A 21,549-nucleotide genomic window follows, 5' to 3' on the forward strand; every position below is an offset into this window, starting at 1 on the left:
ATGAATGGGGTGGAAAGTCATGTGACATTAAATCATTTTGAAAGCATGAGGCACACGACAAGTTGTGTGATCATCTATGTGTTTTTACACTGCTGTGGTTTGGTTTATTGGTGTCGTGGTGTTTGGGGTGATCCCTCATTCACTCCAACAAGGTTTTTGTCTTTTATGATGATGATCCCAGAGTGCCAAACGGAGCCTCTCATCATCAGTCTACCCATACACACCTGCCTGGATGTGGTTCAGGTGAGACAAAACAGGAAGAGAGGGAGAGAAAGAATGCTCGCGGAATCGTCTTCCTTCTGGCAGCGTTGCCATAGCAGCAGCAGCAGCAGTAGCACTACGCAGTGGTGAAGTTGCAGCGATGAAGGCCTGACAGTGTAATGACAGGGAGTTTTTTTCTCTCCTCTCTCTCTCTCTCTCTCTCTCTCTCTCTCGTGTGTGCTTAAAGAGGATAATTAGTGCTCATTTTCATCATGGTTGCCAGGCGCCACCTTCCTCTACCCTCTCGGAGGAGAGGTGCAAATGATGGGGCTCCACGGCACCTGGAACGACGCCTTTTCGCTTTCCAGGTTCGGTGGCAGAACCAAAAGAGGTGTGTTTGTGTGTGTGCACTGTGTGTGTGTGTGCACTGTGTGTGTGCGCGCCACGTGATGGTAAAAACTGATGAGTCACAGACACAGCGGTGGAGGAGAATAATTATCGACTTGGTCTCTGGACCATTTCCTCCCATCGGTAATTTCCGTAGCTAGAGAGGCAAATGGCACAACATGAGTACGTAAAGACAGAGAGAGAGAGAAAGAGAGACCGAGAGAGTGACCGAGCGAAAGAATTGAGTGGAAGAAAGAGAGGCAGATTGACAGAAAATGGATATAAGGAAGAACAGATTTGAAATGGTGGAAGAGAGAAAAATCGTCTGGACGAAATACTCGGTCCCTTTTCCAGGTGGACCAGAATCATTTGGACGACTCCCCAATTCTCCATGATTAAAACCTTATCCCCCCACCCCCTATCTGGAAGCAGGACTGGAAGAAATGTCAAACGGGAATGAGCTGACCTCCTACTCCCCCCCCCAACAACACACACACACACACACACACACACACACACACAGTCCCACTTCTAGACAGTATCTTGTGGATCCACGTGTCCAAGCCCCCACACCACCCAGCTGGGTAGTTGTGCTTGCCAGGGGTGTAGCGTGTCGAGATTAAACCAATAAATGAAAATGGCCACACAGGTGGCTGTGGAGGCAGGCTGACAGATCGACTACACAGCTCAGGGGTTGTGGAATTACAATCAATCTGAGGAACTTTTCCAAAGCCTTTGCAACAGGAATCCTTCTACCCCGACATTTAACTTCCATTCCCTGACTGGCCCTTCTCCTCCTAATCTAACGCAGAGCTGAATTCCTGACCGTAGAGATCACCACATTTTTCGAAGGGCTACTGCCTTCGCATCGCCTTACACTCATGGGGGCCATTCCACCTTCGCCTAGTAGCTGGCTGCATCTTTCTCCGATGACATGAATGAGTTTGACGGCCAGCGGCCGGTCGGAAACAGTGCAAAAAGATGGAGGAAAGATGGAGCGTAGCCGTGGGCTCTGGGCTTTATTGTTTTTATCTTTTAGCAGGGAGGAACCGCCCAGATGTCTGTAGACAGGCAGCGGCTTGACCTCCAGACCTTGCCCTTCGTCTTCCCAGCCTTTCTCTCTTTCTGGACGATGGCTGAACGGGTGAAGGCATCCGACAGAAAGCAGCTTAGCGGCAAGCCCTTTCATTCTGAGGGGAGCTCTTGTTTTATTGTGGTGGTGGTAGTGATGGTGGGAGGAGGGGGGCTGCATAGCCGCACATCTGTCAAAATGTCACATGGCCTCTGGCCCCGTGGTCTCCATCTCCTTTCTCCATCTCTCTGTTCCCCTAACTCCGGCAGAGCGGGGATTACTGAAGGCATGCCTCTTTCTCACGGCCATTAAAAATGCAGACTTGTCAGTCTTGGTCTCGGAACAGCCACACATGGATGCGAGGAAACAGTTACGGCCTGTCTGAGGAAATTTTAAATAGAGCATGCTGTCACTTTGAAATACCACATGAATTTGTAATGGGTTAGCCTTCCATGAAAGTTCTCCATTCTACAGCTTGACAAGTTTGTTGTCAAAGCATGGTCTCTTCCCATATGAATGCTTATAATGTTGGCGCACCATGCTGCTTATATTTCACCTAAAGTTTGGAATCGTATATCCAGAGAAAGCCATTGAAACGATCAATCAACAGTTCCCATAATATTCAGACCCCCTCTGTCAGCTTCCTGAACTTGTGTGTTGAAAAGTTTGTCTTTCTAAGGAAGCATAGTGCCCAGCAAAACATCTGGCCCTTGTTGTGGTTAGGCGAACAAACGAGGAATAGAAGATAGCTTAATTACTTCTAAGTAGATGCTTGAGCTTGAAATTCTGTGAATTAAACAGGCTCCAGAGTGGATTTTGGCCTATGTTTTTCCCTTGTATTACAAATGATAGAATTAAGGTGTGACTTATGTTTAGTTGATGTTATGACATGTAAAGTTAAGCTTGCCGAACTTAGTTATAGTCAGCCACAGGCAGCTTGACTGTGACTACATTCGTGACACTCTTGTTAGTCAACTGGAAAGAGCAAAAAATAGGAATATAATGGTCACTTAAATCCCATGAACACACAGATAACTCTTACACCAACCTTATTTTGTGCCTTTTATTCACGTTTGTTTAAAGATTTAGTAAGTATAATATAAGCCCTTTTCGCTCCCAACTTTGATGCAGCTCCATAGGTTTCCATTATATCCAAACAGTCATCTTTCCCTTATCCCCCCCTTCCCCCATCTTGTCGGTGATTGGCTGGAACGTGGTTCGTTATACTTTGGTGCACAGTCTGTGCCTCTGTGTTGTCTCCCGAGACCAGGCTTTTTCACAGTGTATTCAGGGGGCAGGCAGTTAGCAGATCAAGGAGAGATGCTTACGATTTGAGACAAAAATGAAATCACGCTGAAACCATGCAGGAACTCATAGTGCACCTTTAATAGCCACAGCTTCACACAGCTTCAGCTTCTTCTCAGCTCAGCTGTTTCATCAAGGTCAATAGCTAGTCTTTTCTGGAGGTGCTATTTTCTAGTAGTGTTGTGCTCATTCTGGTGGTGGTTTGGAATGACTGGTGATGGTGAAAGGCTAATAAATGCTAATCTAGCCACTCAGCACTAGCTGATGTATGGACAGTCTCTTGGCCTACTTGTTTTTTTAAATCTAGAGACGCCAGGCGCTAGGGGTGGGCGATATATATCGTCTGCGATAATATCGTGATTGTTGTTTTAACAATGTGCAAATTTACATTATCGAGTATTTAAATTACTTATGGGGAAATAACACTCAAAATCAGGAACCTCATACATTCACTAAATCCAGGAGGTGTATGCGAGAAAAGCCCCTGGCTGCTGCAGAGCAAGTGTCACATGATCGCTAGTGGGTCCAGGGTCACATGCACGCCTAATGTTTATTTTTGTGCAGCTAGACTAGGCTACTTGGGATTTTGTGCGGCTACTTCTGTTCACGTAGCATTGATGAGACAGTCACGTTTTTTTTTTACATGGTATTATATGGAGAGAAAACATTAGCCTTTGAGTATTTTAATAGTGAGCTGTAAGCAACAAACTCTTCTCATGTAACCCTTTTGTAAATGGACTGAAGTTCGCTCTAAATATCTACCTTTATCGATTATGCTAACCGTTAGCATCTCTACGGGATTTCTCATATACATTAGCCATAAGCTAACACATTAGTTTCTATTCTGTAACTTGGAATGCTAGCCTACATGATTGCTCTTAAACAAAACATCGAAGGAAATAACTGAGATGCACTCTGTTGGTCTGCTTCATTTTACAGTGAATCCTAAGTAAAGGGGTTTGAAAGGAACTTCAGCTTCAGACTTTCTCATGTCATTGCCACACACTCAAGTGGGGGCAGAATTGGAATGTGTCATAGAGTGACAATGCATTGGTTGATTTGGTTAAAAAGTCACAAGTTATTGGTTATTATTGTATTGATGCTATTCATAAATAATGAGCTGTAAAGTAACTCAGACTTTTACAAAAAATGTTTTAAAGGATATCGACTAATTATCGTTATCGTCAAAAAGTCATGTTGATCTGAATTTTGTGTGTGTGTGTGTGTGTGTGTCTGCCTGCCTGTCTTGAGTGAGTGTTTGTTACGGATGACATCCCTTTCAACCATGCCTCATGCTCTCTTTGCAGTGCTGAATAAAGGTCTGTAATGTATAGCGGTGGTGTTGTTGCTGTGGTGTGTACATATTGAATTAGAGTAATATATCACGTCATTATTGGACTCTTGGGGTGCAGGAATGAATGGCTGCAGGCATGTATATCACTGCCCTGTGCCCCCTGTTGGTGTTGTCACTCTGTAAGGGCCAGGAGACATCTGAAAAAGAGAGTCCAAAAGAATCCCCAGTACACTATCCCAGGGCTTGGGGGCAACCAAGGCCCAGCCAGGCCCTCTTTATGAGGTTCTGCCCAGGGTGCGAGTGATTTAGGGCCTTCATTAGCACGACCACCCCTGCTGGCGAGGGTCTCTCGTGGGGCCCTTGCCGTCTGCAGCAGTGGCTGAACAGAGACAGAGCCCTGAACAGTGAAGCCTCTCAGCACTCTGTAGTCTGTAGCCTCCCAGCCTGAGGTCTGTGTAGGGTATGGTAAACAGGAGCACATTGTAGAGAAACGGTGCACTGGAGCAGAATGGACTCGGCATAACTTCTTTTTTTTTAGTTGTATCTTTCAAGGTCTTTTTTCTCTGAAGAGGCCCTGAAGAATTGTTGAAAGTAGTTGGGGAAGATTGCAGGACAAATATGACCTTTCCGTCTTGTGAATATGAATGAAGATTCTTTGAGGGGGTAGCCTATATCATTTTAAACATGGCTCTAGGGTACTGGTGTTGCTATAGTGAATTCTTTACATTGTCCTCCTAAATATCTCTGACACTTAAACAAACCATTATTGTTTAACTTGAGAAAAGCACGCTTTGCAGTAATTGTATAGTTAAATACGGGAGCTGTGGAGAAAAAGATGGATAGGTGGCACACTGCCGAAAGAAAGGCATCAGAGTGTCACGAGTATAAAAGAACACAAGATTCACGTTACCAGTTGCTGCTTTAGGCTGCTTTTAGGTCACACCCCTATCCTTTACAGGCCAGGAGAGCCTGAGTTTTGCGGTTGTAGTTTTGTCAAGGCTCTGGTCTGTGAAACATTGTTGATCCTGCCCAGAGCTTGTAAAAAAGTGGCCTGGGTGTTCTTGCCTGTGGGTAACGCTTAAGATACTTCAGGATTTTTGTTTTTGTTTTTGTAACTGCACAAGAATGGGATTTCTTTTCTTTTCCCAAGTTTGCATACATCCAAATCAGGGCCTGGATTTTTATATCACTTGGCAAGAAATCGAAGCACATTTCCTGGTCCTTTGATATATCTGGGTGCCCTATTATATAGATGAGGATATCCTGTCTTGACTCTATGTCTATGAAAGCTCATGTCAGTTGCTATTGTGTCTGCACACATCAGTATCTGCGGTAATGTTCAAGTGGAAAGGGAAATTAAACTGGACCGCTGTTGGTCAGATGTGATGCAACCAATCCTAGGGTATGGTACTACAGAAGACCATTAAATATTGTGGGGGAGCTCACTAAACTGCCTGAGTTGTTGTTTCGTCTGAAATTGGCGGTGTCTGTCATTTCAGTTCTTGTATTTTTAAAAAATATAATTTCTTGAAGGGACATACCAGCTAGATGTGGGGGCATGCTGCTTCAGAATATGTGCTTTTTGGAGCAGATTGTGATTGGCTGCTCTGGTGCCACTTCCTGTGGGCATTTAAAATGCCTCTTGGGATCCACAGCAGGTCTGTGCAAGGTTGGTGATTTCACACAAGCAACACGAGCCACAGCTCTGTAGCTGTAAAGCCTCACGTCACCGCCACACACCCAAACCTTCACTGGTAATTGCACAGGGAAGGTTGCATAAAGCCAATAAAAGGTGTTAATTATTTCCAGGGCCTTGATTGCCTGAAGAAGAAGGAAAAGCCCTTCCAGAGAAGTGTTAGAGCAACACTTTGTACAGAGGTATATTTTTCACTCAATGCGTTTGTCCTCGGCTGTAGCTGCATGCGTTACAAGGCTGGCATCACAGCGCTGATGGCTTTTCACAGAAGGATTTGAAGAGAATCTTACATTTTGTCTCTTCTTTTATTTTTTTGTCACATTTTGGGAAAAAGAGATTAAATCACTACAATCACAAGCCTTTCAGACCTACTAGCACTCTTTGTGCCTCTGCGAGAGCCTCCCACTGATTCCCCACTTTTGGAGTGGGCAGAACTAAAGAAGGAGGAGGAGAAAAAAAAGGTAGCCTTCTTGGTGGAGATAATTTAAGTTGCAGTTATGTGCTGCTTTATGTAACCACAGCTAGCTTTCTAGGCCAGTGTTAGGCTCTTCCTATAGTTGTCTTTAAATAAGGATGCTATTGATTTAGTACCCTGACCAAGTTGTTATGTCTTGCTCAGTTTCACAGTAAAGACTGCTGAGAGGAAGTGCTTGATTCCTCTCAGATTTCTTCACGAAGTGTAACCTGAGTCTAATTACCGGTTCTCAAGGGGTTCTGCAGGATGCATACTTTGTCAACTCTGGTCTGTTTTCATGCAAATCAAGACCGGACCGCTCACCCTGATGCTTCCAATCAGTTGGGAACTGAGGAAGGATGAACTTCTCAGGGGCATATTCTGACACCCTTGCTGCCCTTGGCATCTCCATTGTAAGTGACTGGCCCACTGGCACTAGTACAGAAGTGTTTGACAGTTTGTTTTAATGGACTAAGTGTCTACTTAAAACTTGACGTGGATCGAGCCTCCCTGCTGAGGTATTCTTTGGCAGAAGTATACAGTATGAAGGTATGGAGTTTGTTTGGAAATCTGAGCTCATCTGGCAGACTGAAGACGGATATTGCAGGTCTAGCTTTGCCATGCTTGACTTTCAAACGCAAACCACGTCTTTTAAAGGCCTGATTTTTGACATTTGTGTGTCCTTATAAGATCCAGGCCGTCAAGCTTTTAAAAAAGCTTTTTCACAGGAGCCTGGCTTTTCAAAACTTTGAACCCATGCTGCCATGCAAAAACCCAGGATTGCAAGTACACTCCATGACAACAAAACGTGTCTCCCCTCCCTCAGAAGTTTGGATGAAAATAGCCTCAGGATAGCAATAGACTGGGACAGCAAGTGGCCAAAGAACACAAAGCTGGTCGGTTCCTTAGACGCTTTCAAGGGCCTGGAATAAATAAATCTCGCAGTGAAAGAATTTCTGCTGCTGTGTTTTTTTTTTTTTTTTTTTTTTTTTTTTTTTTTTTTCCCCCCTCTGCTTTCCCTTCCTGAGAACACCAGGGATCCTGTGCTGAGCAGCTGTTGGATACTGTGGTTTTGGCTGGGTTAGTACTATGGGTTTCACAGATCTTCTCCAGTTCTCTCTCTCTCTCTCTCTCTCTCTCTCTCTCTCTCTCTCTCTCTCTCTCTCTCTCTCTCTCTCTCTCTCTCTCTCAGTAGAGGAATGCAGACAGACCTTTTCTCAGGGTACAGTCAGTCTCTCCTTGCTTTCGGATACAGTCCCACAATGCCCCCTGAAGCAGAGGTAAAGACCTCAGGTTGGAAAAATCAGGGGTTTTTTTTTTTTTTTTGGGGGCAGTAGTTAACAAGGACCTTCTCTTGTCACTCTTCCTTTTTTAGATTAGTCATTATGAATTAGGTCAACATATTGCTAACCTTACAGAAACATTTGGTAATGTGTCAAATAATGTGCGCCCTTAAGCATACCTTCAGAAGCTGCTGGATTGCTGCCATTTCTAAAGTGTGTTTGCTGGATATATTCTTTGGGATGGAAATTGGTTCTGAAAGGGCCCTCTGTGTTCTCCAAAGTCAATAAGAGAAGGATCCGAAGGGTAAATGTTTAGATAACGCAATTGACTATAATCATTGAGACGGGTTGGAGTCATATGGGGAACTGCACAATGCCATGACCACTCTGGATTAAAAGATCCGGAAAACATGGCACTTTCCTTTCTGAGTTCAGGGTTATGTCCTTGGCTCCGAAGTCAGGCAGAGATGTTTGCGACATTTAATATCGAGTGCTTTTATACTACTCTCAGCACACAAGTGTCATGTTTCAGCTCCGTAGTGTTTCGTTGATTACATTTCTGTATGGTTGTGCAAGGGATAGCTTGTGTGTGTGATGTGAATGTGTTCCATTGTTTGCGTGCACGTTGTGCTGCTTTGTGTGTGTGTGTGGCGCAAGGAAACAAACGCAGACAATGGGGAGGAAATGAACAGGCGTGTGATAAACGACTACCAGTGCGCCAAACCTCGGAGCGCGAGTCCTGAAATATCCGCACCACTTTGCACCTCCCTCATTCGCCGCCCTAGCAGATGGACACACTGTTCCGCCTGTACTGAGTGGAGAGGAGAAACAACACTGTGTGTGTGTGTGTGTGTCTGTGTATGTGTGAACTGCAGGTTCCAGAGAAAGTCTAGGCTAAATGTTGTGATGGTTGGTTTTCATCCATGTGCTGTCATCAGAAATAAAATGCCCAGTAAGAGGGAGCCGGGGGAGAGAGTAAGTGTTTAAAGAAATTTATTTGAAAGCATAAAATCTGGATGACTGGTGGAAATTGTGCGTTAAAAAGAAAGTGATGGCACTTGTTGTTTTAATATTTTATAGCCCACGAAGGTCACGGTGACACAGGCAAGCACAATCAGTTGTGCCCCTCCCCTTCCTCAAGTGCTGCTCTGAGCCCTTCAGTCGCGGTGCTGTGATTACCGTTGCCATGGTTACCGGCTGGGCAAGTCTGCCATCATCCTTGAGGCCCCCTAGGTGATGCCTCAGGATGGCAGGCAGTCTATCCCTGCACACACACTGGGAGCTAATCTCCTATCAGTTAAAATAAAGCAACCTCCACACAGGGGTTAAATGAAGCGTTTTTTTTTTTTTCGTTTTTTTTTCTGTCTTACGATATTACTCCTTACTTCTGAGAAGAGCAGAACTAATTAGCAAGTGTTCCACGGATGCTTCCACTCCGTAATCCCAAAGGCCTTTTTTTTTTCATCCTTGTGTTTTTTTTTCTTCTTGATGAGACATCAGTGCTGAGAACCAGCTCACCCCCAAGTTGCACCTCCTGAATCCCTCTCTGTCTCTGACTGAAATGAGGTTTCAAGTTTGCAAGCAGAGCACCTGGCTGCTCAGAGGTTCCCCCAGAGGGAAGAGCTATTGTCAGTCACACTCTCAGAGGTGGATTGGATGTGGCTGTTAGGGGAAAGGGAAGCTAGCGACAGGAGGAAACCTGTCATCTACATCTTCAGGAAGCCCCTCTGAAAGGCTCTGATAGGCTGTGACTGAGATCTGGTCGTGTGGATCAGGGTGGAGGGATTGGAGTTGTGAGAGCTGTAGAAGGCTTAGGCACACTATGGCCTGTGGGAGGGCTTTGCACAGCTTGTATAGCAGCTAGTATAATACCCTTTTGGCTATCGTTCTCTTCCTCACCCTCTCTCTCTCCTCTCTCTCTCTCTCTCTCTCTGTTGGGGCCTGTGGAGGCTTTGTGTAGCCTATGTAGCAGCTATTGTGATACCCTTCTAGCTTCTAGTTTTCTCTCTCACTCTTCTTTAGACACTCTGTCCTTTCCTCCTCTCCTCCACTCTGACTTTAGACCAAGTTTGAACTTTTGAATTGGAACCGTAGGCTACTTCGGTCGTTATTGATGACGTTTCATAACGGTTCACAAGTTCATGAGAATGCAAGTTTGGAAAAGAATGCACATTGAGAAACGGCCCATATCTTTCTTTCTTTCTTTCTTTCTTTCTTTCTCTCTCTCTCCTGATTCTCTCTCCATTTTTCTTTTTTTGTGTAGTCACAAAGTGAAGGCTGGTGTTTGAATGTTTCCTAGATGTAAAGCTTTCCACAACTGTGTTCATTCAGCCCATTCCCTATGCTCACACGTGTCCCACATGTGTTAGGCACAGAAACCTTTTGGACGCGTACATCAATCAGAAGGAGGCTTTTGACTTTGTGTTTCCTAAGATGCTGCCAGATTTATAGATTGAGAGGAAGGTTTTGATATTTAAAATAAATTAATAAATAAATACCACCACCACCAACCCCACCCCTCAACTCCCTATCTCTCTTCTTTCAGGTCAACCTTGGAGGTGTTCAGTGAAGCAAGCGAGCTGCCTTTGATGCCAAGCGAAATCACAGACACAAGTAAGTCATCAAACACTTCCTCCGTCTGTGCTCTAATTGGGTTGCAGGAGGGCCGCCAGTGATGCACATATTGTCCGGCTCTTTTCACTTAACGATGGATTTGCACATGCAAGGGGGTTGCCAAGGAGACCGGTTTTTTGAGGTAAGTGCTGCATATGACAGGAGGATTTGAAGGCATGCGCTGCCAATAAGGCCCAGGGTTGTGTAACAACGAAGATCTGAGAGATGTGAAATTAACTTCATGTGCAGAACCCCTCCTTTGCAGGAGCCTAGAGGACCTTGCAAACAACACATTAATTTCCCTCTCCTCTCCAAACAAAGCCTCATTAGCCCCTTAGCCTATTAGTCTTGTCCTCCTCCTCCTCATCCTCCCTTCACCCTTTCAGGTGAAGATCGTTCAAGCACCCTCCTCACAAAGGCCTCAAACGCGCGGCCTTAATAGCAGTTTTGCGTTGTGAACGGGGAAAAGGGGAAGGTGTGGGTGACCCTCATTTATCAAAATAAATGTGTTCAGCAGAATGTTCTGGCAATCTGCAGGGTCCCCCACCTGCGTTGTTCTCTCTGCGCATTCCCAGCAGCAGCCTTTAGTGGTAGCTATTGTCTCCACCCACTCACCCACTCATGCTCAATCTCTCACATGAATGCTAGTTCAGAGTGGAAAAATGATTGCAGTGTGACTAAGAGAAAAAAACAAAACAAAGAGGGAGGGTGGGGGTGATGGAGAATAACAGGTGATCTCGGGGTAAGTGAAATGGAAGGATAGTGGGAGGCTTCCATGCGAGCAGGTTGTAATGGACCACCCATTTAAAAAGGGGAAAAAAAGAAATCGTTAGCAGAAACAAAGACAAGCTGTGGCTCGGAGCAATTGCGAGGACAATGGTGCATTGTGGGCCAGTCCATCAGAGTGCCAGTAATCCACTTGACAGTGCGATACCATGAACCGTGAACAAGTTAAGGACCCTAGATTAATCCCACACTGGCTTACGTGACTACATGCAAAGCCAGTCGCTGTCAGTTTATCAAAAGAGGTCAGCTTTCCACATGATTGTTTTTATGTCACTGGGTAAGAGACAGACAGAGGTGCCACTTTCATCTCAAATAAGATGGGTTGTCAAATTACCGGTATGTCTGACATTTGGTTAGTGTCTGCTGAGTTTGTAAGATTTGCTTTAGCTGTCTCTTCAAGTCAAAAGCAAGACATGACCACAAAATTAGCCTACATTTTTTCATATTGTAGAGGTTTCAAATACAGACCAACTTTCAGTAATGGCTACATATACATTTTATTACCATGATTGCTCCTTTGGAATAAATCCATGATCTTGGAGTTATTATGCTGTTCTGCCACTTTAGCCAATAAAATGTAACTTAGTAACTAGTTTCTGTAACTAGTTTCATTAATGTGTAGAATCACCTCAGAGCCTGCAATGAATTTGGGAAAATAGGTCTACATTATCTTTATTCATGTTTCAGCCAAAGTGTCAGTGTTAAGCTTCTGCCTACTATTTCCCAGACATGTTTGCATCACATGAATCCATGATTAAAAGTTCAACAAAAATCAGTTCAGACCTTTGCATGACTCGAAAGCAAATTGCAGTGACCTGTCTTGCTCAGCATCTGCCTTGGAATGGAATGGAATGAAATGGGATGGAATGTGAAGGATTCATGTAACAATGACTTAGGATGGCCATTAGTTAACCGGGTGATGGGTTTGCTGCCACAGGTGCAGTCAAGGCAGTCAGGAGTTAAAGGGGATGAGAATGGGTCATTGAAGGCTCATGGGTTTGACTTCAGCTCCCCTTATGGTCATGTCAAAGTGGCCTTCATTTGGATAATGAACCATCTCGTGTTCAAATACTTGCTCCCACAAATCATTTATAGTCAGTCTTATAGGTAGACAAATGAACCCCATTTACTGTAAGGAGCTTTGAGTAGTATTTGAACTCCTGAAGCACTGTGTGAATGTGCTCCATATATCATGAGGCCCTGAGCTTTTGAATTGTCTGCAATCGATTAAACAAGAAAGCTGAGTGAAGATGACTTGTGGGTGGTGTGGAGGTTGCCCTGGATAAAAGCAAAGCCCTGAACAGTCCACTGATGAATCAAAACAGGGATCGGTTCTCCCACGGCCCATAACACAGCAAATTCATTGTCTCACCCTCACTATTTCTGGCAGCGACTCTGGATTTTCCTGTACCGCTGGTTTGCATCTCCCGGCAGAACGATGCCTCCTTGTCCTAAGTCGTGTGTGCCAAGTCTGGGATAGGTTTGGATGGATTTATAGGCTTCACCTGTGTAGTTCATCCGTCCAGACCTGTCGCCACAGCTTATCCTGTCAGCAGCAGGGATCAGGGGCCCTGCAGAGGGTTGACATAACTGCTGTGGCACATAGGGAAATGGACTCTTGTTGCCCTTCGGGACCTTCTCGAGTTTAGTTTGATGAAGGTCTGTGAGCCTGGATGCCCATGGTAGTCGCCTGTGTTGCCTATACTAAGGTGTGTGTGTGTTACCACAAGTCCCTGTAAACCTAAATTGAAGATCTATATGTTTGGAAAAGCAAAGACTGCAAACTGTGTGGTGCTTAATTTTGCTTTACAGTGATTTAAAGTCCCAGTTATAAAAACCCAGGATTAGATACTTTTTTGCATGCACAACCACTCTCCTATAACGATACAGTAATGGGTCTCGGTTCCCATAAAGAAAGCATTTGCCCAGTGCTAATGCTACACGTTTAGATTGCATTCCCATACAACCATAAAGTGTAATTAATGTTGAATTACAGGTTTTCACATTGGGAATGAGATATCAGTGTGTGAGAGTGTCTGTTTCTGTCTGTCTGTGTATGTCTCTCTGTCTCCGTGTGTGTCTGCTCTAACCTGCTTTGGGGATTTGGTATTTCCCCCTGGACCATGTGTGTGGCCTCCAGCCTACACACACATATCTTAATGCCTCATGCCTGAGGGGTATATTGTCAGGTCAAGTCTGCACCTTTTCCCGTCTCAACTGTAACCAGCTGTTGTTTCATAGAGAAAAGTGAAGAAAAGGACTGACTGTCTTCTCAAGAGTAACACGCCCCCTGCAACAATAAACTAGAACTTTATCTCAGTCGCCTAAAGCCAGAGATAGAGTTATTATGGGTTTTTCTTCCAGAAAAGTTTTATCTTCCAGACACCTTAAAGCCCCCAAGCATTGTTTGGTCATGCGTGATAGTTTTGTAGCCGTCTTTATGTCGACAATCTGTGTGCTTGTGTCATAGGCCCGGAAATGTCCCAGATGTCGGGTTCTTTTCTAGATAGATAGATAGATAGATAGATAGATAGATAGATACTTTATTGATCCCCGAGGGGAAATTCAGGGGGTCTCAGTAGCATACAGACATCACACACAACATGCACTTACAGCAGAAATGGTAAATATAAGTATAAGTATAAACATATAACCAAACTCCACTGTGCAATAGAGACAGTAGGAGATAAGAAAAACTAACAAAACTAAATACTAAATATACTATATAAATAAATGTAAAAAATCCAGTGTGCTTGAGGGTGATCAAGCATGAGACGCTTGTAGTGACAGGGCCTGTAGTTCTGTGTGCATGGTGAGGTGCTCAAGAGAGTGAGTGTCATGGTGAAGGTGCAAAAAGTAGTCTAACATTAGTCCAACAGTGCAACAGTGCAATAATAAGGTCTAGAGACCAGCATAAATAATATGGACAAATCGGAGAGTAAAGTATAATGTAGACAAGGTAATATAAAAAAACTATGTCAGTGCAAGAACAGGTTGAGGTAATAGGTAATAATTTTCTTTTCTTTTCAGGCAGAATGAGACCATTCTAGTGGAATGAGACTAGTCTATTGTACATACCTTCACATGCTGTCAGGTAATCTAAGAAGTATGCTAAGATTCTCAGTGTATATTGGAAATGTTTACTTAGTTGTCACTTTTCCCTTTGGAGTCCACGCATGCTACAGCTTGTTTCACATTTCAAAGGTGAATGCTTGTTTGCTAACATTTATATAAGTGTGTGAAAATAGGGCCCTTGTGGGCTGTACCCACATGCAGGATGAGCGGCTAGGACTCACTGAGGTGAAGTGATGATGGGGTGAAGACACAGCAAGCAAACATGGATTTTTGTGGAGAGTGCAGATTTATTCACAGTGCAAACAAAAAGACTTGACAAAACAAAATTCAACCAACCGGTTTCTTAAGCAATAGCAGTCACAGTTCTAAACTCTGTATTGTCCAGACTTCTCACACAGCACCTCTCTTTAGGCTCTCTCTCAGGCAGAAAAGCCTTGCCAACCAATTGGGGGCCAATTGGTTGATACCACTATGATTGAGGGGTGGGGGTTACCCAGCTCCCATACAAACAGACGTGTACAATACATACATAGATGAACCTAAACATACATTGGAAAAACATAACTTAACACAGATCACTACTAACTAAATATTCATAATTAAATAATGACACTACAATACATACAGTTATTAACAGTTAAAATGGGGAAGCCAATCGGACAATCAACACATTTCCCAATCCCCATTCCCAACCAGGGAACACGTTACCCAATTGCAGGGAGTGCAAATGTGCGTGTGAGAATGTTTCAGTATTTGTGTGTGTAGGAGAAATAGTCAGTCTAAATGTTCTGGAAAGGGTCAGGCAGTTTGGGGAAAAGGAGGGACTCTCTAAAGGCAGTGTAAAGCACAAGAAGGCCTCTTAATTAACCACCTGATGTAGATCCTTTAGGTCGTCTCAGGGCTGTAACTTAACCTTTTTGTTCATAGCACAGGTGGTACAGAGGTTGATCGTTTTGTACAATCCAGTCTCAGTATGCAGTTACAACCACCTCATCTGTAGGCTACACACAGTACACTAAATAAGGTGTCACTGGTTCTAAGCTGGTAAATCATCCATAGCACAGACTGATTATTTTTATTTTTTGTAGCATGGGCTACATATATGCAGCCTTCCACCTGGCAGAGGTTGTAAACATGGCTGAGGTTAGGGGTTCAATGCCCACCGAGGGATCACATACACAAATGTGTGTGAAATCTGTCTAAAGTCTGAAGTTGGATAGGTCGTCTGCTGAATGACTAAGTACATGTTAATGAACGTTTATAAATGATAATAAACCTCATCATCTGAGCTCCAGCTCTGGTTCCAGCAAAGCGGTAGTCACAGCAGCCCACATGAGACGTGCCGCTAATCACAGTGTTAGTGTAAATAATGGGTCTCTCTCTCTCCCACTAGGAGGCAAGAGAGAAAGAATAGCCATCTTGTGTTGTTCTGCTGTTCTTTTCATTCCTCCATTGTACCATCACCCACTCACTGTTTCATGGGATGAGGCTGACTGCAGAGTATCTGACAGGATTGTGGCAGATTTTGTGCGTGCGTTCTCTCCACCAATAACTGCTGCAGCTAGCTCTCCTATTTTCAGACATATTTCATTCATTCACACACAAGATCTGCAGCCATTTTAGCGCAGTGTGTATTTGATTTTGTCTGCCTTCCATAACAAGCCCTTGCGGAATTGTTGCCATTGAAGAACTTGCTCAAAGATTCCTGAGTCCTTTGTGCCACTGCTAGAGTAAGCAGGTTTCATGTTGTCAAACAGCATTGCGCAAGTGTTGTTTGGAATACAAAGGAGAGGGGTTGCTTACTTGGTTCTATTACACGAGATGTCTACAGGTCTATTGCATGCAGTGTCCCGAAATAATCTTTCACATCAAATTCTGTTCTAATGCTTGACGACTGAGATGTTCAGAAATGTATTCTGGGGGCGACAAGGAAAACGTGCCGGTCTATTGGTCACTGAGAAGCCGTGGTGACCATTCTAGGGTCGGTTTACTCGCATATCTGAGCTAGGGGAAGAAAAACACCTCAGTCCCAGCCCCTTCCTTCCACAGGCACGGCGGACACACAGAGTCCGAGTGCCACAAAAGCGTTTCCTGCTCATGAGTTCACCTCGCGAGGTGTTTGTTGGTCCTCGCACAGGGAGACGGAGAGACAGAGACACCGCTGGCCCGCGGCCAAGCAGCTGGCCCCCACAGCCCCCGGCCTGAGTGAGTGAGTGAACGCTGCAGCATCTGGTCGTCAACAAGCCAGCGAGACGCGCCGCACTCTGACAGACTGGAAAAGTGTGAGTGTGTGTGTGTGTGTGTGTTTTTAAGGAGGGAGAGGACAGGATTTCACATCCTGCACCTCAGGGCTTGCTCTTCCCACAACGCCACATGGTGAGCCTCGTAGTCCCGGATGCACAACGACATGCCGCGGTCGTGAGGGTTACAGATTTTTCCGGTCAAAGTGTTTCTTGTTTTTTTTTCTTCTTCTGCTGCCAAAGGTGCTTCCTACGACATTCCCACCGACATTCCCACCTTTATGTCATGAGCATCTTAGATGGTTTGAGCATGTCTTGATTTCTCCTTTCTGTTTATCCTGTCTGGGCAAAAAGCATTTTTGGTCATGGTACACTTGCAGTGTGATTATTTTCCCTGGTTTTCACTTGTTGCAACTTATCGTAACCCACGCAAACTGATGGCCACACATCTAGCATAACAGAATGCCACAGAAGTTACTTATTTTTGAAGGACTTGTGGCTTTTGGGATGAAGGGAAGATCCATGCCATCCAAGAACAGAGGCAATTAGCTGGAAAGTGTCTCCTTTCCTGGTAACCGTATCTTCATGGAATCCATAAACAACCCAGTTGATTATAGGCATGCCAGGACAGCGCTTGGACAAAGGAACGTGTTAATCAGATCAGATTGTGTGAATTTGACACCCCCACCTTTTGCACTACGGGCTGAGGAGTCAGACACTGTAAGCAGCAGTCGTTGTGATTGGTTGATTTTGGCCCCATGTTAACTGGATCCCTGCCCCTTCATCACAGAACAGAATTTTTTTTTATTTTCTTTCTCACTATCTTTAAGTCTTTCTTTCTTTCTTTCTTTCTTTCTTTCTTTCTTTCTTTCTTTATCTTTATTTTCTATTTGCTGTCTTTCCGTCTTGCTTGGTTCTCTCTCTCTTTCTCAGTTTTTTTCCTCCCACTCTCTTCTTTCCTGAATTCCCTGCAGCAGTGCATATATCCACCAGCAAGAAGCTCTCTTGGTGATCATGGGCAATAATATGCTTGGACAGACACTTCGGTATGCAGTCAAAGATTCCTCCTTTTTAGAACTTTTAGGACTTTTTATACACATTTAACATTTTGCATGTTGCGCGTAACCCTTTTGCACTCATCTCCCTCCCCAGTAACAAACGTGAGCATGTGATAGGCCTACAGTGTCTCACAACGAGCCCCTACTGACAGTGGAACTCCTGGCGTTGTTGTTATTGCATGCGGTGGTTTGTAATCAGTTACATTGCGATTGCGTTCACGCCGACTCGCTCAGTTTGAGCAGAAACCTGCAACTCGTGTTTGAACCCCTCTTCGCCTGCCTGCCCGCCCTGCCTCCCCGTTTCTCGTTTCTCGCCCCTGGCTGGGCTTCAGTCGGGCGAGCAAGCTCCCGGTGCTGTTTACTGATCTGAGCATTACTGGCGTCTTAAAGAGATTTGATGGCGGCTTCAGCCGAAGCCCATCATTGGCCCCACACCAAGTCGTTTTTTTCCTCCCTGTGTTTTCTTTTTCTTCCTCTCTCTCCTTTCTTCTTTCCCACTGTTCTGTGCTGTTCTGTGCTGTTCTGTTCTGTGCTGTTCTGTGCTGTGCTGTGCTGTGCTGTGCTGTGCTGTGCTGTGCTGTGCTGTGCTGTGCTGTGCTGTGCTGTGCTGTGCTGTGCTGTTCTGTTCTGTTCTGTTCTGTTCTGTTCTGTTCTGTTCTGTTCTGTTCTGTTCTGTTCTGTTCTGTGCTGTGCTGTGCTGTGCTGTGCTGTGCTGTGCTGTGCTGTGCTGTGCTGTGCTGTGCTGTGCTGTGCTGTGCTGTGCTGTTCTGTGTTCTGTTCTGTTTTCAGTGCTGTGCTGTGCTGTGCTGTGCTGTGCTGTGCTGTGCTGTGCTGTGCTGTGCTGTTCTCTGTTCTGTTCTGTTCTGTGTGTTTGTCTCGGAGAGGCTGGAATTACATGCTGCCCTGCTGCCTGACAGGCTCTCCCACTCCACTGTGGTTAATTACAGTACTGAGCGTCCTCTCCTTCTCCTCACCTCCTCCTCCTCCTCCTCCTCCTCCTCCTCCTCCTCTTCTGTTTCCTCCTCCCTTGTTATACTCTCCAATTTTTATCTCCCTCTTTCTGTATTCACTTTTTTTACTTATCTTGCCTCTCTAACTCTCTCTTTCTCAACCTGTCTACCAATTAGGGCTGGGCGATATGGCTGAAAACTGTATCACGATATAAGTATTTCATATCAGTCGATATCGATAATTATTGGCTTTTTTTTTATTTTTTTAAATCTATTTCAGATAAGAACCAGAAGGGGAAAAAAATGTAACCTTCCTCTGATTTGAATCACCTCAGTTATCAATCAAAGCAAACAGGGAAAAGAAATAGCAACACAATCATAAAAAACACTCAAATAAATAAATGTGCACATTAGTCTGAATGTGCAGCACTGGTTGAAGCCTGGAAATATTGTAAACAAAGTAGCATAATTTGCTAGTTTATCATAGTCTAGGCTACTGGTTAGACTGTTCAGTTTCCCCCCCCTGTGTTTAAGTTTCAAATTAATACTTTTTCTCCTTGGGACAGGCCCGTTTGAGTCTTGGAAAAGTATTTTCCATTTGCATCGGGATTAAGATGATTAGAATTTAGCAGTCAATTTGAATGCAACAGTTTTGAACAAATTCGTGCAGCGTGCTAATGATGCTAACCGGATTTAATAGCAATTTAGCCAGTCGTCTTGCACGATTGTGAATGTTTGGATTACATGCGCATGCTGAGGAGGGATGCGCCTGTTGAGAGGGAGAGAGAGAGAGAGTGCACGGGGCAAGGACTCATTGAGAGTCTGTGTTGAGGTAGGCCTACTTCTATCGCCTACTCTGGTAGAGTTGTAGCCTGGCGGGCCATCCTGTACAGGCTGAGCAAATAAATTTTTCTCCGGCCACCTACAGGCCAGTTGGTGTATAGTAACATAAATTAATTTATTGTGTGGCCCCCCATGAACGGAATTCAACGAAACTTGGTGTGCATTCAGAGGGTGTCATGATCCTACACTTCCAATTTCGTGCAGTTTTGACTACGTTAGGTCACAGATACCTGCGATTACAACACCTCATTTTTACTTTTTTGTGTTTAACTAGGTGGCACTATACATGAAATGAGTGGTTATGGAATGGGTTGACATGGTCCCTTAAGATCAACATACAAAAGAAATGGTCCTCCTAAACCCGGTTCTCGAGATATTCACAGAAAACTGTGTCTGCCCTACCCTCCTTTCGGGGGGGTCCAGTCCAGTGGCTGTGGTCCAGTGGTCCAGTTTGATTGCTACAGATCAAAACGAAAAACAATGGTTCCATGCTATCCATGTGGGGTTACATGCCCACCAAGTTTCGTGTACCCCGGTTTTTCAGTGTCCCGGGAATCCTTGACGGAAATTTGGACATGCGAAAAAGAAAATAAATAAATAAATAAATAAATACAAAATCTGACTAAACCTAGTCGCCTACCGCTTCGCTGCACAGCGGTCATAATTATTGCCCAGATGTAGGATAGGCTACCCGAAATGCGCTAATTAAAGCCCAGAGCATATAATACCACCAAAGCGTGTTGAGTCCTAATAATAATAGTGGTTTATTGTTATGTGGTAGCAAATCATGTTATCAAAGAAATAGACGTAATGTAGGAATGCACACAGACATATTGCAACAGGTAATGGTGTAGGCCTATCTGACGAAGACCTGAGTGGTTGGAACATCGTACTTGTACACTGAGCGCAAAGAAGACTATCCTCACATTTTTCCCTTTGCAACTGTCAAAGAAATCCCATGAACACGGGAAGGCCTAGGGTAGCCTATACTGTACATCAGATGGCCTAAAGATTAGGCCCCTCTGCATAGCATTCGGTGATTTGCATGCAGTAATTTCAACACTGACCTTGATCTAGCCTAGTTTGGCTATTTAAAGCTACTTTATTGCCAAAACACAACACAATGCAAATGAACTATAACAAACAATAAAGGACTTAATCACACAAAGTAGGCCTACTATTCTACTGACTATAAAAAATAATAATTATGTAGGAAGTTTAGAACCCAGAATTGACCTGCACACTACAAAAGTGCACCGAATTCAACACAAATGACTCAATACACTTGGAGGAGGTATGAGTCCTTTCTTTTCCAGATATCTTAGGATTTCGCCGTAGTATCGTTTGTGTGTGTGTGTGTGTGGCTCGCTCAGCCCCCATGCCATGTGGCCCCCGTCTCAGGAGAGGGCGGACACTGTCGCAGCAGAATCTTGATGTGAACTCTGGTTACCCCAATCAGTGTGATGGCTCCTGAGGCAGCAGCTCCATGCCTTGGCAGTCAAACGCATGTTCAGCTCCAGGAGATGGGTGGGCTGCAGGCAGTTTAACTTGTGTCCATGGGAGGCACTGTCTGATTGGTCCCTCAATCATATTACATCATTTTGATGGATACACGATGGACCTCTCTCTGGCACCCTTTGGCCTCTCTCTCTCTTTCTTTCTTTCTTTCTTTCTTTCTTTCTTTCTCTCTCTCTCTCTCTCTCTCTCTGTTGTTCCCTTTCTTGCTCTCTCTCCTAATCCATCTCTCTTGGGAAAGAAAATAATGTGTGATCAAGTGGAGAGGACCACACTGTACCTCATAAATGGCCACATATTGAAAAGGCAGAGCAGAAAAGGAGAGATGGAAGAAGTGAATGAAAGGTAGAGGGGTGAGCCGGAGGCTGTGGGAGACGGGTTGGGGAGAGACTAGCTCACCGTAGAGAGAGGATGATGGGCTGGAGGGAGGCAGTCCTTCAGCCAGTGTTCACTGCTGTCACTGCCGGCCCCCCATTCCTCTTGATCATCAGAAACTCCCACGAGGGACACACACACACACACACACACACACACACACACACACACACATATCACCCCCCACACAAACAAACAAACAAATAAATAACCCCCCACACACACCCCCACACACACACACACACACAAACAAACAAACAAACAAACAAACAAACAAATAACCCCCACACACACACACACCCCACACACACACACACACACACAAAAACAAACAAATAAATAACCCCCCACACACACACCCCCCACACACACACACACACACAAACAAACACGTGCATAGAG

The 21,549-nt window shown here is 44.6% G+C and overlaps 1 protein-coding gene across 1 annotated transcript in view; it reads left to right on the plus strand.

Annotated features, from left to right (window-relative positions):
- The window catches only part of LOC125298821 (signal-induced proliferation-associated 1-like protein 1), a 97,052-nt gene that overhangs the window by 14,076 nt on the left and 61,427 nt on the right, over nucleotides 1-21,549 (plus strand). The window contains 1 exon segment of the mRNA XM_048249690.1: nucleotides 10,238-10,305. The gene's annotated coding sequence lies outside the window, so the exon portion shown is untranslated.

The sequence above is a fragment of the Alosa alosa genome, chromosome 8 (assembly GCF_017589495.1).
Source record: "Alosa alosa isolate M-15738 ecotype Scorff River chromosome 8, AALO_Geno_1.1, whole genome shotgun sequence".
NCBI lineage: Eukaryota > Metazoa > Chordata > Actinopteri > Clupeiformes > Clupeidae > Alosa > Alosa alosa.